Genomic DNA, 16,916 nt, shown 5'->3' with positions numbered 1-16,916 from the left:
GAATTTAGGAGAAATATCTAAACTAGTAGTAAGTATTTTGGGAAATCATTCACATTGGCTTGGCCCACAGGAGTTGAGAAATACTAACAGCCAGGAAAGACTTTGGTGAGAAGAAGGTTGTAGTCGGCTCTCTGGGGAATACCAACACCTAAGGAGATGGGAAAAAAAAAAAAACTGAAAAGAAAGGGCCAGAATAAAAGAAGGAAAAGTTCAGTGTCACAGGAGTCGAAGGGGAGGATTTTCAAAAAAATTAAAGTTAACACTGCCAAAATACTGCCAACAAGGTATTGGTTTTGGCAAATAGGTCACTGATGCTTTTGCATTCCCTCTGGATGTTTCCTCATTTCCTCTGAGCTGTGTGACCTTAAGAAAGTAGTTTAGTAATAATCCTACTTCACAGAGTTTTTGTGAAAATTAAATGAAATCTCTGCCCACCTAGGACGGGCTCGTCTCTCTCTAGAATTTACTTTCTTTAGGCATATTTGCATCCACAGTGTTCCAATATGTTTTTAAAAATATATGATCTTGGGCTTTCCTGGTGGCGCAGTGGTTGAGAGTCCGCCCGCCAATGCAGGGGATGCGAGTTCGTGCCCCAGTCTGGGAGGATCCCACATGTCGTGGAGCGGCTGGGCCTGTGAGCCATGGCCGCTGAGCCTGCGCATCCGGAGCCTGTGCTCCGCAACGGGAGAGGCCACAGCAGTGAGAGGCCCGCGTAAAGCAAAAAAAAAAAAAAAAAAAAAAAAAAAAAAAAAAAAAATATATATATATATATATATATATATATATATATATATATATATGATCTTAAAGAAAAGATAATCTTTTCAATAAGTGATGCTGGAGCAACTGGACTTCCACATGTAAAAATTAAAATTAAAAAAAAAGAATTTAGACACAGATCTTGAACCCTTCACAAAAATTAACTCAAAATGGATCACAGACCTAAATGTAAAATGCAAAACTATAAAACTCCTAGAAGATAGCATAGGAGAAAATTTAGGCAACTTTGGGTATGGTGATGACTTTATAGATAGAATGCCAGGAAGACACATCCATGAAACAAATAATTGATAAGCTGGACTTCATTAAAATTTAAAACTTCTGCTCTGAAAAAGACACTGGCAAGAGGGTGAGAAGACAAGCCACAGCCTGGGAAAAAGTATTTTCAAAAGACATATCTAATAAAGGAATATTATCCAAAATATACAAAGAACTCTTAAAACTGAACGATAAGAAAATGGAGGACCCTATTTTTAAAATGTGCAAAGGCTTGAACAAACACCTCACCAAAGAAGATGCACATGGCAAATAAGCATATAAAAGATGCTCAACATCATATGTCAAAGGAAAATGCAAACTATAACCACAGTGAGATACCACTACATATCTATTAGAATGGCCAAAATCCAATACACTGATAATGCCAAATGTTGTTGAGGATGTGAGGCAACAGGAACTCTCATTAACTGCTGGTGGAAATTCAGAATGATAGAGCCACGTTAGAAGACAATTTGGTGGTTTCTTACAAAACTGAGAGTACTCACCATATGATTCAGCAACTGTGCTCCTTGATATTTGCCCAAATGGATTGAAAACTTATGTCCATATAAAAAGCTATCTTTTATAGTATCTTTATTTTATAGTATCTTTATTTATTATTGCCAAAACTGGGAAGCCACCAAGATGTTCTCAGTAGGTGAATGAATAAACAAACTGTGGTACATCGAGACAATGGAATATTATTCAGTACCTAAAAGAAATGAGCTATCAAGCTATAAAAACACATGGAAGAATCTTAAATGCATATTACTAAGGGAAAGAAGCCAGCCTGATAAGACTGTATAATTCCAACTATAAGACATTCTGCAAAAGGCAAAACTGTGGAGTCAATAAAAATATCAGCATGGGTTAGAGGGGAGAAGGGGGATGAAGAGACAGAGCACAGAGTATTTTTACGGTGATGAAATTATTCTGTATGGTACCACAGTGGAGAATGCATGTCATTATACATTTATTAAAATCCATAGAAATATACAACATCAAGAGGGAATATACATCAAGGGGGGAAAGTGGTGAGGGTGGTGGTGGTGGTGGGATGAATTGGGAGATTGGACAAATATACACTAATATGTATAAAATAGATAACTAATAAGAACCTGCTGTATAAAAAAATAAATAAAATAAAATTCAAAAATCCAATCAATCAATCAATCAATCAATAAAAAGAGTGAATGTAAACTACAGACTTTGGCTGATAATGATGTTTAATGTAGGTTCATCAATATACCACTCCAGTGTTGGATATCTACAATAGGAGAGATTTTGTGGGGTGGTGATGGGGAGGGCCAGGGTGTACATGGGAATTCTCTATACTTTCTGCTCAATTTTGCTGTGAGCCTAAAACTTCTTTAAAAAATTGTCTATTAAATATATATACATAACTTTAAATTTTTAATTTTAATATATATAAAACTTTATTAAATTTAATTTTTAATGTTCCCCCTAGAAACAATGATCTGTCAAAGTCTTCTATATCTTAACTGGAAGTGGAAACATAGCATATATCACGTTTGGTAATATTGCTCCAACCTATATACTGAATGACCCAGCACGTCATTCCCATAAATTTGGAAAAGTAATCAGTATTCAACATTATTATGTTGATAAATCTGATAAAATTGGGAAGGAGGCAATGACTTTCACTATCTCTACTTCCATTTTATGTTAGACTTGAGGTCCTAACCAATGTTACAAATGAAGAAAAAATATATATATATGAAAGATATAAAACTGCCTTTGCATATGATATGATTATATACATAGAGAATCAAAGGGAATCTATGATCTAGTAAAATGAGCAAATTGATCCATAGAATTCATATAATCCCAATCAAAATCCCAACAAGATATACATATATACATTGACAAGTCGATTTTAATTTTTTTTTTTTTTTTTGTACATGGGCCTCTCACTGTTGTGGCCTCTCCCGTTGCGGAGCACAGGCTCCGGACGCGCAGGCTCAGCGGCCATGGCTCACGGGCCATGCTCCGCAGCATGTGGGATCTTCAAGGACCGGGGCACGAACACGTGTCCCCTGCATTGGCAGGCGGACTCTCAACCACTGAGTCACCAGGGAAGCCCCGATTTAAAAATTTAAATGAAAATACAGAGGACTTAGTATAGCCAAGACAATCTTGAAGATGAAGAAACTTGGAGTATTTATTTACACTGTCAGATTTTAAGACTTCTTATAAATCTATGCAATTAAACAGTGTGGTGTTTGGATATAGATAAATAAATCTATGAAACAGAATACAAAGTGCAGAACTAAAGCAACAGTTATTTAATTATCTGATTTTCAACAAAGGCCCCAATGCATTTCAATAATGAAAGAACATTATTTTCAATAAATGATGCTGAAGTAACTGCATACCTCGAAGGGGACAAAATGAACATTGACCACTAACTTACACTATACATATAAAGTAACTTGGGATGGGTCACAGACCTAAATGGGAAGGCATAGCTATAAAGCTGTAGGAAAATATCATTGTAACCTTAGGGTGAAGGAAGATTTATTGGGCAGAATGGAAAAAGCACTGACCACAAAAGAAAAATATAACTGGACTCCATCAAGATTTAATACTTCTCAAAAAAAAATGTTTAAGAAAGTAAAAAATGAAAGCCCAAGGCTTTGGAGAAAATATTTGCAATATGTATGTCTAATAAATAATTGCAATATGTATATATCAATAATATGCAAAAAGACAAATATCCAATAAAACAAGAGGCAGAACACTAGGCACTTCACAAAAGAAGACATCCAAGTGGCAGATAAGGACATGAAAAGATACCTAACATTATCAATCAACAGAAAACTGAAAATTAAAACCACAATGAGAAATTAAAAACACAAACACAAGAATGGCTAAAAGTTCTTAAAGACTGACAAAACCAAGTTAACAAGGATGTTGAATAACTGGGACTCTCATATGTCATTAAGGGAGATATAAAATGATCCAACGACTTTGGACAATTGTTTGACAGTTTCTAAGAAATTTAAATATATGCTCACCTTGTGACCAGCCATTTTATTCTTAGCTGTATACCCAAAATAAATGAGTACATGCGTCCACAAAAAGGTTTATCTAAGAATGTTCACAGAAGCTTCATTCATAAGATATCCAAACTGGAAACAACCTAAACATTCATCAACAGAAGAAGAGATAAGCATATTTTGGTGTATCCATACAGTGAAATACTATACCACAAGAAAAAAGAACCAATTTCTGAAACATAAAACAACATACATATATTTCAAAAATCATGTTGAGCCAAATAAGCCAACGCAAAAGTCCAGGTACTATGATTCCCTTTAGAGGAAGTGAAAAACAAGCCAAATTAATCTATGAAGACAGAAGTCAGAATAATTGTTACATTTGGGAGGTTGGGGTATTGACTGGAAAGGTCATGAAAAGGTTTCTGGGACAATAGGAATGTCCTTGATATGGGCCAATCTGGGTCATGATTACTTGAGACATCTCTCTCTCTCTCTCTCTCTCTCTCTCTCTCTCTCTCTCTATATATATATATATATATATATATATATATATATAATCATACACTTAAAATTTATACTTTTTACTATATGAAAAAAATTAAAACAAAGAAATAATGCTAAAATGCATATCTCTTTCTTCATGGTAGGAGGTTCAAGGTGAAATAATTTGTCTTTTATATTGGAGGGAGTGTCCTGGCACAGTAAGACAACTAGACCCCTAAAAATATCACCAATGTGGGAGGTCCCTCGATCTTCATAAGATCTGTCTCTCACCATGTTGTGCACATTTGTTTCAGGGCATTCAGAGTACTTGCCATTTCCTGCTCGACAGGCCTGGTTAACATGATATCATTAGGATGTTGATCAACTTCCTATCTTTTGCAGTGTCAAACTATCAAAACTAGGTAAATATCATAACCCTGGGGCATAACTGTAAATGAGTGTGCTCTGTTCTCATTCCCAGGTGAATCTGAACTCCTTTTGATCCTCCTGCATGATGGGAATTGAAAAGAATGCACTCACCAGATCAATAGCTGTTTTCCAAGTGCTAGAGGATATTTTGATCTCTTTTAATAAAGATACCACATTTGACACAGTAGCTGCAACTGGGGTTTCCACTTGTTTAAGTTTATGATAGTTCACCATCCTCTGCCATCATCTATCTGATTTCTCAGGGACCACACAGTGAATCAAACGAGAATAATATCCACCACCTCAGCAACCTGTAAGTCCTTGAGAGTGGTACTCACTGCTGCCATTCATCCAGGATGTGTTATTGCTTTAATTTTAATTCCTTGCAAGGGTGGAGAGTAGTTGCAAATTTAAGAGCTTCCTATATTAGTTTTATATTGCTGCTATAACAAATTACTACAAATTTAGTGCTTAAAACAACAGAAATTTATCTTACAGTTCTGAAGTTCTCAGTGGGATAAAATCAAGGTATCGGGAGAACTATATTCATTCTGGAGGGTCTGGGGAGAATCTCTTTCCTTGCTTTTCCAGCTTCTAGAGGCTTCCTACATCCCTTGGCTTGTGACCTCTTCCTCTGTTTTCAAAGCCAGCATAATAGCATCTTCAAATCTCTCTTTGAATCAGACTTCCTCTTCTGCCTCCCTCTTCCATTTATAAAGACTCTTGTGATTACATTGGGTTTCCTAGATAATGTAGAATAATCTCTCCAGCTTAATGTCAGCTGATTAGCAACCTTAGTTCCAGTTGCAACCTAATTGCCCTTTGCCATGTAACTTAACATATTCACAGGTTCCAGGGAGTAGGACATGGGCATCCTTGAGGAGCCGTTACCCACCTACCATGCTTCCACTAACTTCCCCTATCATAACACTCCACAATCAAGTAATGAATGTGAGGGCTCTGTTGACTTCTAGGTAAATCATCCTAATGATGTATTTAGGGCTGGGAAAATCATCATAGCGTGATCCACACATACACTCTATTCACTGTATAATGGACTTGAGACAGGACCCTACTTATCGCATGACTTCCATAGCCCCTATAGGCATTTTGATTCCCTTGCTCTATCAGTATCACCTATAATCCAGTACCCAACAGCCCTTGAAAAATCTGCTTTCCCTGAATGTACAGTTATTCAGTAAATGACCTGAAGTCCTTTGCAGGTTGATTGGGGAAATAGCTACTGCTATGTGGTGTCATACTTCCTGTGACATCACAACACCTTTCCTCTGAAGGAAATAACCTCCCCTTCAGCTGTTGGGCTCTGGGTCTGAGGACAGTGCAAGGGATTGTGATTTTCCAATACAGCATCTGACAGCAGGTTTCTGTTGGCCCACTATTGATTTTTTTGTTTGTTTATGTAGGTCAAGCAATACCATCATCAACTGCTCAACTGTCTTGTCCCTAGGAACACCTTGATCTGTTAGATATCTTCACAGATTCCGGTGGGCCATGGGCTCCTCATTGTAATTCCAACTGTACACCCATTATGGAAATTATTGATACATTCACCTTGCTTCTGATGGTTAAATGCTGCCACCTGGCCTGTAGTGGGCCCGAGGCTTACCATCCCCCTGATACTAAGTAGACCAGGTCTATAATAACCTTCCATTCCACCCCGGCTCACAAGTGATAACCACCATTAACTTCTCTCGTTCTCTATTGCATTAGTGAAAGGGTATCTTCTGGGCCCTCTGGAGAACAGAGAGCTGGTTTGGGGTTTCTTTTTCTTTTTACATTATGTAATAAATCCATTCAAACATGTACACATCTCTGATCCTTTTGACCCTTTCCTTAATACTCTGCCAAGACAATTCTGGCATCTCCACTTTATTTACTCTAGGCCTCCAGAAAATGGGAGGCTCGTGAGTTAAGTTGCCATTCCTGCCGTAGATTAGGCTTGCCTCCAGAAACCCTTGCCAGAATGGAAATCCTGCCAGTACTCCTATCAATATGCTTTTCCTTATCAAAGTTTATATTCCTCCTCTCTGAGCAGCCTTAAGGTACATTTCCAAGCATGTTGCCTTGAAATTTGTTGGTGTACGTAAGCCCTTTGGTGAATAATTCCCCTTTTTTCCCATTGTGTAGAATGGTGTGAGGGATTGTGATTTTCCAAGATGGTGCTTGACATCAGCTTTCTACTCTCCCACTATTGATGTTTTGGTTGTATAAGTCAAGGAACACCATCATCAGCTGCCAAGCTTTCTTGCCTCTAGGAATACCATGGTCTATTAGATAACTTCACAGGGTCCTGTGGGTCATGGGTCCTCATTGTCATTCCTGCTGTATTCCTATTATGGAAATTACACTTACCTTGTGTATGAATAGTGCTTCTTACTTGCACTATACTAAGACGACCCTAGTTTTTGTTACAGATCTGTGGTTGGTTCATGAGGGCCCATGGGCTGGACACTGAAAGTTGTAAAATTAAGGAACACAGCCACGCCTACTTATTTATGTATTGTCTATGGTTACGTTCATACTACAATGGCACAGTTGAGTAGTAGAAACAAGGGCCGTAGGGCCTGCAAAGCCTAAAATATTTACTATCGGATGCTTTAAAAAACAGTTTGCCAACCCTGGTCTAGATCAGCTCTGTCCAATAGTCCTTTCAGTGAGATTAAAATGTAAATTCTGGGGCTTCCCTGGTGGTGCAGTGCTTGAGAGTCTGCCTGCCGATGCAGGGGACATGGGTTCATGCCCCGGTCCGGGAAGATCCCACATGCCGCGGAGCGGCTAGGCCCCTGAGCCATGGCCGCTGGGCCTGCGTGTCCGGAGCCTATGCTCTGCAATGGGAGAGGCCACAACAGTGAGAAGCCCGTGTACCTCAAAAAAAAATAAAAAATATATATATATATATATATAAATATACATATATATATATATATATATATATATATATATATATATATATATATATAAATTCTGCACTGTCCAACATGGTAACCACTAGCCACATGAGGTTATTGAGGACATGTAATATGGCTAGTGTGACTGAGAAGAAAAATTCTTGATTTTATTTCATTTCCACTGGTTTATAGTTACATGAGACTTCTGGCTATTGGATTGGATAACACAGCTGTAGAAGCAGTGAAGAAGTTGGGAAAAGGTAGAGATCTTAAGGAGGACAAACACATCTTGAAGTCATCCGTCGCAGGGAAGGATCTTGCATGGTCTTCAGAAAATGCAAGGTTGCTTTCCTCTAGCCAAGGGGAAAGGCTCACCTTTGCTGGTCCAGGGGTCTGAGGAATCTGGGGGTTGACAGAGCTCAAGCACATCTACCCAGAAGTCCTTGTTCTAGGTCTCAAGTTGTGAATTCAGTCTCTTTGTAGTTCCCCCACTCATATTTAAATCTTGGGCCTGATTATTAGCACAGACTTCTGAATGCAGGAGATAAAGATCTCTTTAAACAATGCCACTGATGCATTCTGGTTTTCAAACCATACCTTGAATTGATAGATTGTGGACCTGAGTTTTTTTTTTTTTTTTTTTTTTTTGCGGTATGCGGGCCTCTCACTGTTGTGGCCTCTCCCGTTGCAGAGCACAGGCTCCGGACGCGCAGGCTCAGCGGCCATGGCTCACGGGCCCAGCAACTCCGCGGCATGTGGGATCTTCCCAGACCGGAGCACGAACCCGTATCCCCTGCATCGGCAGGCGGACTCTCAACCACTGCGCCACCAGGGAGGCCCTGGACCTGAGTTTTTGATTTTCTTCCTTCCTATGTATGTATGCAACTAATTTCCCAGTCCTCATATCTTCCAAGCATTGGAGCTGCTGCATAAATCAGTACACCTCCTTCCACAAGTTCCTCCTCTCAATCCACCACAGGTGAAATCTAAGAAACTGGTGCTATGCCATGCCAGAGGTAATTGTTGCCTCACTTAATGGGGGCTACACCATCTTTCCCATCAGTATGCCATTCTGAGTGTCTGCTTCCTATACATACTTAGGCTGGGTTCTCCCAGGAGCAGCCCCCAAGACAAGGATTTGAGTGTATGTGGTTCATGGGGACTGACTCTAGGGGAGAGGGGTCAGGGAATGAGAAAGCAAGACAGGAAAGTGTAGGAAGCCAATACAAGGTATGTTAATAAGCAGGTCACTGTGGAGGGCAACTGGGGCTCAATCCTGCTGGGACCCTTGGGAAGCGGTGTGGAACACACCTCAGACTTGTCCTCCTACATCACTGACTGAGGAGTACTCCCAATGTGTCAATTTTCTGGCACTTCCTGTTGGTCCTATTCACAAGATGAGATAAAATTCTCAGGTGAAGAGTTGCAGGTGTTTGCCATTTTCATATTCAGGAAAGGGGAGCATTGGGGTGATATGAGCAGGGCACCAACCACATCTGCTACAACACTGAATACATTTAAAAAGTCCATGAGTCCTTAATGGTACTCAAACAAAGAGAGGTAGCCAAAGCAATAAAAGCAAAATCAAAATGCAGTGCATACACACACACATACACACACACACACAACCTCCTTGGTCACCAATGGAGGTAATCAGTAAATAATACTTGACTCTGACAACTGGCAATTAAACGGGAAAATTAAGCACTGAACCCAACTTTCCTGTATGAATTGTGTTTCAGTGTAATCAGTTAGCCCTGGTCAATGAGGAAAAAGTCTTCTTTAAAGAAAAATTACCATTTTCATCATTGTTTTGTAGGACTGAAATAACACAAAGTCATTAATTTGCTTTAACATTTTTCAGAATTCCTAAGATGCATGTTCCAAATCATGATGCCCATTCCTGCTTTGATCACTCTATAACCTTCAGATTTCCCTGATGAACTGATCCACTCATAGATAGACAAAGCTTGTTATGAAATCTTGCCCATGTGCACGTCTCATGGGTTTGCTGTGTGGATTTTAAAAACAGTGAATACGGAGCTCCCGTCAGAGTGTCTGGCGCAGGGGGAAGGTCCTAATTGTTGACACTGTTTCCCACCATCTCCCCCCACCCCCAAACCTAAGAAGGAAAAAGACCCTTTCAGTTCCTTCCAAATGTAAATATATTACCAGAGAAGGGCACTAAATTAACTCATTAGCACCTTTTAACACATAAGCAGAGTTTACTTTATCAGATTAACTGCAGAAAACAAGGTCCTGAGGCAATGGGACATCAGCTGCATAAATATCGACAGGGACGAGGTAGTAGGGAAAAGTAAATAAATAAAATTCGATCTTACATTTGTTTGTGGATATGCACTTTCTGGGTGGCTTTTGTTATCAGTCTCATTTAATCTCCAGACCTCTATTTAACAGAGACGGCTCAATGAGCTTAAAGCATGAACCCAGCTTCCGAAAGCTAATAACAGGGAGAGCTAGCATTGGAACTCGAATCTTCCGACTCCGAAGTCCAAAGGAAGTGTGGATGTCTGGAGCCCAGAATGAGAACACTGATGAACAGGGAACAGCAGAGTAAGGACTTCCTAAGGAAGGGAGAAGAGGTGGGATATTTGCCCCCTTCATAACGGGGTCCCCTTAGGCTTCCCTGGTGTACCTGGGATTTCAGTTTCTATATTTGTCTCTTATCTTATTCACATTGAACCACACCTGGGCCAATCCTCTCGGTGCCCTGGTATGCCTAATGTTCAATCCTCAAACACCTTCCCCAGAAAAGTCCTGATTCTGTTGTTTTTACACACAGCTAAAAGCAAAATAAGACCTCATTTTGAAATTTCTAAAAAAGTTGTCTAATTATACCTATAGAATATATTATGATTCTGGGGGAAAAATGTAATTTCATTTTTCCTATCCTTGACTTCATATATGATATTTGATTTTTTTTTCCTTGAAAAACTATTGATAATTACCCATTTTAGTCACTTGAAATCCAGGGCACAATGAGTTTTAATGGCAAAAGATCGCCTATTTTTACATTCTTTTCTGTGGAAAACACTTAAAAAAAGGAAAGATTCTTATATATTTTGCTGACTGTATGTCATACATAGTTGTAGTTTTAAAAATTCAATCATTAGAGAAGTATATACATGAGACAGTTTTCCCCCCGATCCCATTCCTCAGCAGGAACCCTAGTTCATAGCTATATGGTTCTTCTTTCAGACTTTTTATTTTGCAGAGTTTACAAAGCACTTTCACATACTTCATCTCACTGAAACCTCACAACAGCAGTGTTCAATTATAAATGTGAGATTGGGGAAATTGTTTTCCAGTGAACTTTAATAACCTTCTCACAAAAGGGAGTTACCGTGACTGACTACCTGTTATTCCCATTTTTGCAAACCCAGGCCAGGATTTATTTACTGTGACCTTTCATGCTCCATTCATACAACAAAGAGCAAACTGGGCTGTGGAGAGAAGAATCAATCCAAAATCTGCTAAGCGCTTTGGTTCTATCAGCTACAGCCTTAGCTAAACACAAAACATTTGCATGGGTAATAGATAAAGATGGAGCAGTCTTCCAGAACACTATCAAGGATGCTTCTTCCAGATCACTAACAAAGAAAAATGTGGGACTAGCCAGTCTAAAGTGTGGTGTAAAACTGACTTCAAATTAGAGTAAATTGTTGTATCTCCTCCCATATAAGTGGGTAGAGATAGACTTAAGACACTGATTACCACTGGAGATAAAGTAACAGCTCTCAAATTAATGGACTAAAACAAGTCCCCCCACCCCTCCCCAGGCTAACAGCATAGTCTTGTGCTTAGCTGCTTAATTAGTGGGTTCTTTGTTCTAATAGATTTTTTTAGACAAGATCTTGAAATCGAGTAGCTTTGCGGGGGAGGGGGGAGAGTATTGGAGAGAGCTCGGAGTCTTAGGTGAATTTGGTTGCCATATTTTTCAACTAGACTAATGGAAAGATAAGGACCTTGATTCCAAAGAGAGACAAATCAATCTTATCTCTTGAATTAGTTTGTATATAATGAACTGTTTATTTTGGCCTAGGAATTTGCTTCAATGAACCCATTATGATGGCCAAGGGCTAAACATGATTAAGTTTCCCTCCGTGGATGAATGAAAGGGTAGTTAATATTTTTTTAATCCTAACCCATTTTCCAAATCATAAACAAAAACATCTACTAGGTAAATTAGTCATCTTTATGATTGTGGCTTCTTTAACACTAGATGCTTGTAATGCTTCTCTTCAACTCTTCAGTCTCAACGGGAAGTGGTGATTGAAATGGATTTGATTTCCACTGAAACAAAGAGGCAGTAAAAATTCTCTGAGCTCCCTGGCCTCAGAGCAAAATGCAGAGTGATTTAGAGCACAGTGACCTAGCTTGAAATGTTGTAATGGCCCTGATAGTGATTCATGTCCACACAAAACAAACAGCTATCTCTCTAACCCTTCACAGCTTAGGCGGGGCCTCCACCACAGAGCTGCCTTTGGTCAGCTCTGCTGGCTTTGATGATGAGACACTGGCAGCCCATCTAAGAAAAAGACACTTGGGGAATTTTAAGTGGTTTGGATCAGCAGTTGTCATGTACAATTGATGTTCATTTCTATTTTACTAGCCAAAATCTAATGCTGCCCCAAATTGGCAAAGAAATATCTCAAATACGAATCAGGCCCAATCCTGCTTTAATGTAAAAACTGAGCTGTCCTACCTTTTTTCAATCCCAGTCTCAGAAGAGAGATTTAATATTTCCTGACAGTGCTTTAAATGCTTTGCTGTTCAGACTTCAATGAATCCACAATAACTACATCAGTTCAACAAGCTTGGTTTTTCCAAAGCTGTTTCAAGCTTAGGGTATTTCTGAACTCCTTATCATGGCATTCTTCCTTTGACATTAGGTTTAATAGAGAAAGAGCCAGTACTCAGATGGGTCACGACTTAACCATTTAACCCATTTACCTATTAGCTATCTTTATTTTTTTGTGTGTGTGTCTTTTGTTTTTTGTTTTCATCTATTTGTTCAGAGGCCTACAATTTTCCAGACTCCTCCTTTCCAGGAACTTAATTCCACAGACTCTAGGAGCCATATGCTATTCTCAGGAGAGGGTTTCAAGGAAGGCTCAGTGGTTTTTAATTCCCAGAGGATGAAACAATAAAGACTTCAGTAGATTATCATTAAGAACTGATTTAACAGTTAGTGTCTAACTAAGCCTTTTATAGGAGCTTTTATTTTGTCATTTCCATGAAGGAAGCTAAAAAATTATCTTTGTACCACAGATGGAGAAAGTGTGAGATAGTACACCATTGGGGACCTGGGGAAGTATCCGATTCTTTAGCTACAACTTAATTCTACCCACTCCTCATCACTCCCTCAAGAAATCCAACAATTTCATCATAGTTTTGGCTTCAATCAGTGTACTCATGCTTACTGAGCCACACTCTCCAGTAAAATGAGACCTTCTCAAAATGCTGTATTAGCAATCTCCAGCCTTCACCTCCACAACAATCAAACAAACAAAAGAGCACAGTTGAGAATGATTTTCCTAAAGAAGAATAGCCAAAGAACCCTAAACACATTTACATACAGCCATAAAGCAAGTGTAGGAATTGTAAGGCTTTCCCTCTGTGTGAGTGGCGCAGTGGGCCTAGCCTTCTGAAAAAGCATGGGAATGGTAGGTGTAAAACCCCTTTATTTCTTCAGATGACCATTGAATCCCCACAGCAGAATCTGTCTTGGCTTCTTGGAAAGTATAAACAATACCACTACAAATCAGTGATCACATTTAGGAACTCTTTAATTGTTTTCCCATGATTTCCTCTGGGAAAATAAATTAGAAGCCATCCATAAAGTGACGCTTATTAATAAAAAAAAATTGTCAAAGAGGTTAACATAAGTGGTTATGAAATCAGAGCAGGCCTGCAAATACAGACATTGCAGCGTCAAAATAGAGGAGGGTGATAGTAAGACAGAGTTTGCTTTGAACTTCTCTGCAACGTTTATCATGTCTCCTCTTAATTTTCTAATAATCAATGATTTGTCATTTTACATTTGACCACATCTTTTTTTTTTTTTTTTTTTTTTTTTTTTTTTTTTTTGCGGTATGCGGGCCTCTCACTGTTGTGGCCTCTCCCGTTGCGGAGCACAGGCTCCGGATGCGCAGGCCCAGTGGCCATGGCTCACGGGCCCAGCCGCTCCGCGGCATATGGGATCCTCCCAGACCGGGGCACGAACCCGTATCCCCTGCATCGGCAGGCGGACTCTTAACCACTGCGCCACCAGGGAGGCCCTGACCACATCTTATAAATCCAAACTTTCGTTATCTGATGCTCTGTTTTTTGGTTTTTTTTTTTTTTTTTTTTTTTTTTTGCGGTACGCTGGCCTCTCACTCTTGTGGCCTCTCCCATTGCGGAGCACACGCTCCGGACGCGCAGGCTCAGTGGCCATGGCTCACGGGCCCAGCCGCTCCACGGCATGTGGGATCCTCCCGGACCGGGGCACGAACCTGTGTCCCCTGCATCGGCAGGTGGACTCTCAACCACTGCGCCACCAGGGAAGCCCCAGATGCTCTGTTTTTTTAATCCTGCCTTAACCTCATTTACAATGATGCTCCAAGATTAATAGCAGCAACTAAATTTGCTGCTTTTAAGTGGGGAAATTTTTGATAATAGGCTAACTTAGAAAAGTTTACTTCTGAGAGCAATGAGTTCAGACTGTTTTAGAATTAATGCCAACTTGGAATGCTATAGTAGCAAGACTTTCAAATTTGGGAGTCAGAGGAGCTTAGGTGTAGTTCTGATTTTGCCCTTTATTAATTACATGAACTGCTTAATAGAATGTGTTTAATTTAAATATCTCCTTTTAGTTTATAAGAGGTATAAAGTTATGTATATGTCAGTTAGCTTAAGCTACATCGGAAGGGTGGTCATTTGCCCTAATCAAAATGTCACACCCTAGGTGTCATCAGTCTTCTAATCAGAAATCCCACTGTCCAGAGGTGCTGCCTAGCAAGGATGTAGCCATCTTAGCCTTCCAACACCACCACCAGAGTATTCTTTCTTTTTCTTTTTTCTGTTTGCAACTGTCTATATGTATATTTATTTAATTAGAGTATAATTGCTTTACAATGGTGTGTTAGTTTCTGCTTTATAACAAAGTGAATCAGCTATACATATACATATATCCCCATATCTCCCCCCTCTTGTGTCTCCCTCCCTCCCACTCTCCCTATCCCGCCCCTCTAGGTGGACACAGAGCACCGAGCTGATCACCCTGTGCCTTGCGGCTGTTTCTCACTAGCTATCTATTTTACATTTGGTAGTGTATATATGTCCATGCCACTCTCTCACTTCGTCCCAGCTTACCCTTCCCTCTCCCCATGTCCTCAAGTCCATTCTCTACATCTGTGTCTTTATTCCTGTCCTGCCCCTAGATTCTTCAGAACTTTTTTTTTTTAGAGTCCATATACATGTGTTAGCATACAGTATTTATTTCTCTCTTTCTGACTTACTTCACTCTGTATAACAGTCTCTAAGTCCATCCACCTCACTACAAATAACTCAATTTTGTTTCTTTTTATGGCTGAGTAATATTCCATTGTATATATGTGCCACATCTTCTTTATCTATTCATCTGTCAATGGACACTTAGGTTGTTTCCATGTCCTGGCTATTGTAAATAGAGCTGTGGTGAATATTGTGGTACATGACTCCTTTTGAATTATGGCTTTCTCAGGGTATATGCCCAGTAGTGGGATTGCTGGGTCATACGGTAGTTCTATTTTTACTTTTTTAAGGAACCTCCATGCTATTCTCCATAGTGGCGGCATCAATTTACATTCCCACCAACAGTGCAAGAGGGTTCCCTTTTCTCCACACCCTCTCCAGCATTTATTGTTTGTAGATTGTTTGATGATGGCCATTCTGACCAGTGTGAGGTGATACCTCATTGTAGTTTTGATTTGCATTTCTCTAATGATTAGTGCTGTTGAGCATCCTTTCATGTATTTGTTGGCCATCTGTGTATCTTCTTTGGAGAAATGTACAATTAGGTCTTCTGCCATTTTTGGATTGGGTTGTTTGTTTTTTTGATATTGAGCTGCATGAGCTGCTTGTATATTTTGACTATTAATCCTTTGTCAGTTGCTTCATTTGCAAATATTTTCTCCCATTCAGAGGGTTGTCTTTTCATCTTGTTTATGGTTTCCTTTGCTGTGCAAAAGCTTTTAAGTTTCATTAGGTGTCATTTGTTTATTTTTGTTTTTATTTCCATTTCTCTAGGAGGTGGGTCAAAGAAGATCCTGCTGTGATTTATGTCATAGAGTGTCTGCCTATGTTTTCCTCTAAGAGTTTGATGGTGTCTGGCCTTATATTTAGGTCTTTAATCCATTTTGAGTTTATTTTTGTGTATGGTGTTAGGGAGTGTTCTAATTTCATTCTTTTCCATGTAGCTGTCCAGTTTTCCCAGCACCACTTATTGAAGGGCTGTCTTTTCTCCATTGTATATTCTTGCTTCCTTTATCAAAAAGGTGACCATATGTGTGTGGTTTATCTCTGGGCTTTCTATCCTGTTCCATTGATCTATATTTCTGTTCTTGTGCCAGTACCATATTGTCTTGATTATTGTAGCTTTGTAGTATAGTGTGAAGTCAGGGAGTCTGATTCCTCCAGCTCCATTTTTCTTTCTCAAGATTGCTTTGGCTATTCGGGGTCTTTTGTGTTTCCATACAAATTGTGAAATTTTTTGTTCTAATTTTGTGAAAAATGCCACTGGTAATTTGATAGGGATTGCATTGAATCTGTAGATTGCTTTGGGTAGTAGTAATTTTCACAATGTTGATTCTTCCAATCCAAGTACATATTTTATCTCTCCATCTGTTGGTATCATCTTTAATTTTTGTCATCAGTGTCTTATAGTTTTCTGCATACAGGTCTTTTTTCTCCTTAGGTAGATTTATTCCTAGGTATTTTATTCTTTTTGTTGCAATGGTGAATGGAGGTGTTTCCTTAATTTCTCTTTCAG

The sequence above is a fragment of the Mesoplodon densirostris genome, chromosome 8 (genome assembly GCF_025265405.1).
Source record: "Mesoplodon densirostris isolate mMesDen1 chromosome 8, mMesDen1 primary haplotype, whole genome shotgun sequence".
NCBI classification, from domain to species: Eukaryota; Metazoa; Chordata; class Mammalia; order Artiodactyla; family Ziphiidae; genus Mesoplodon; species Mesoplodon densirostris.
Note: the sequence above shows the minus strand (reverse complement) of the source record.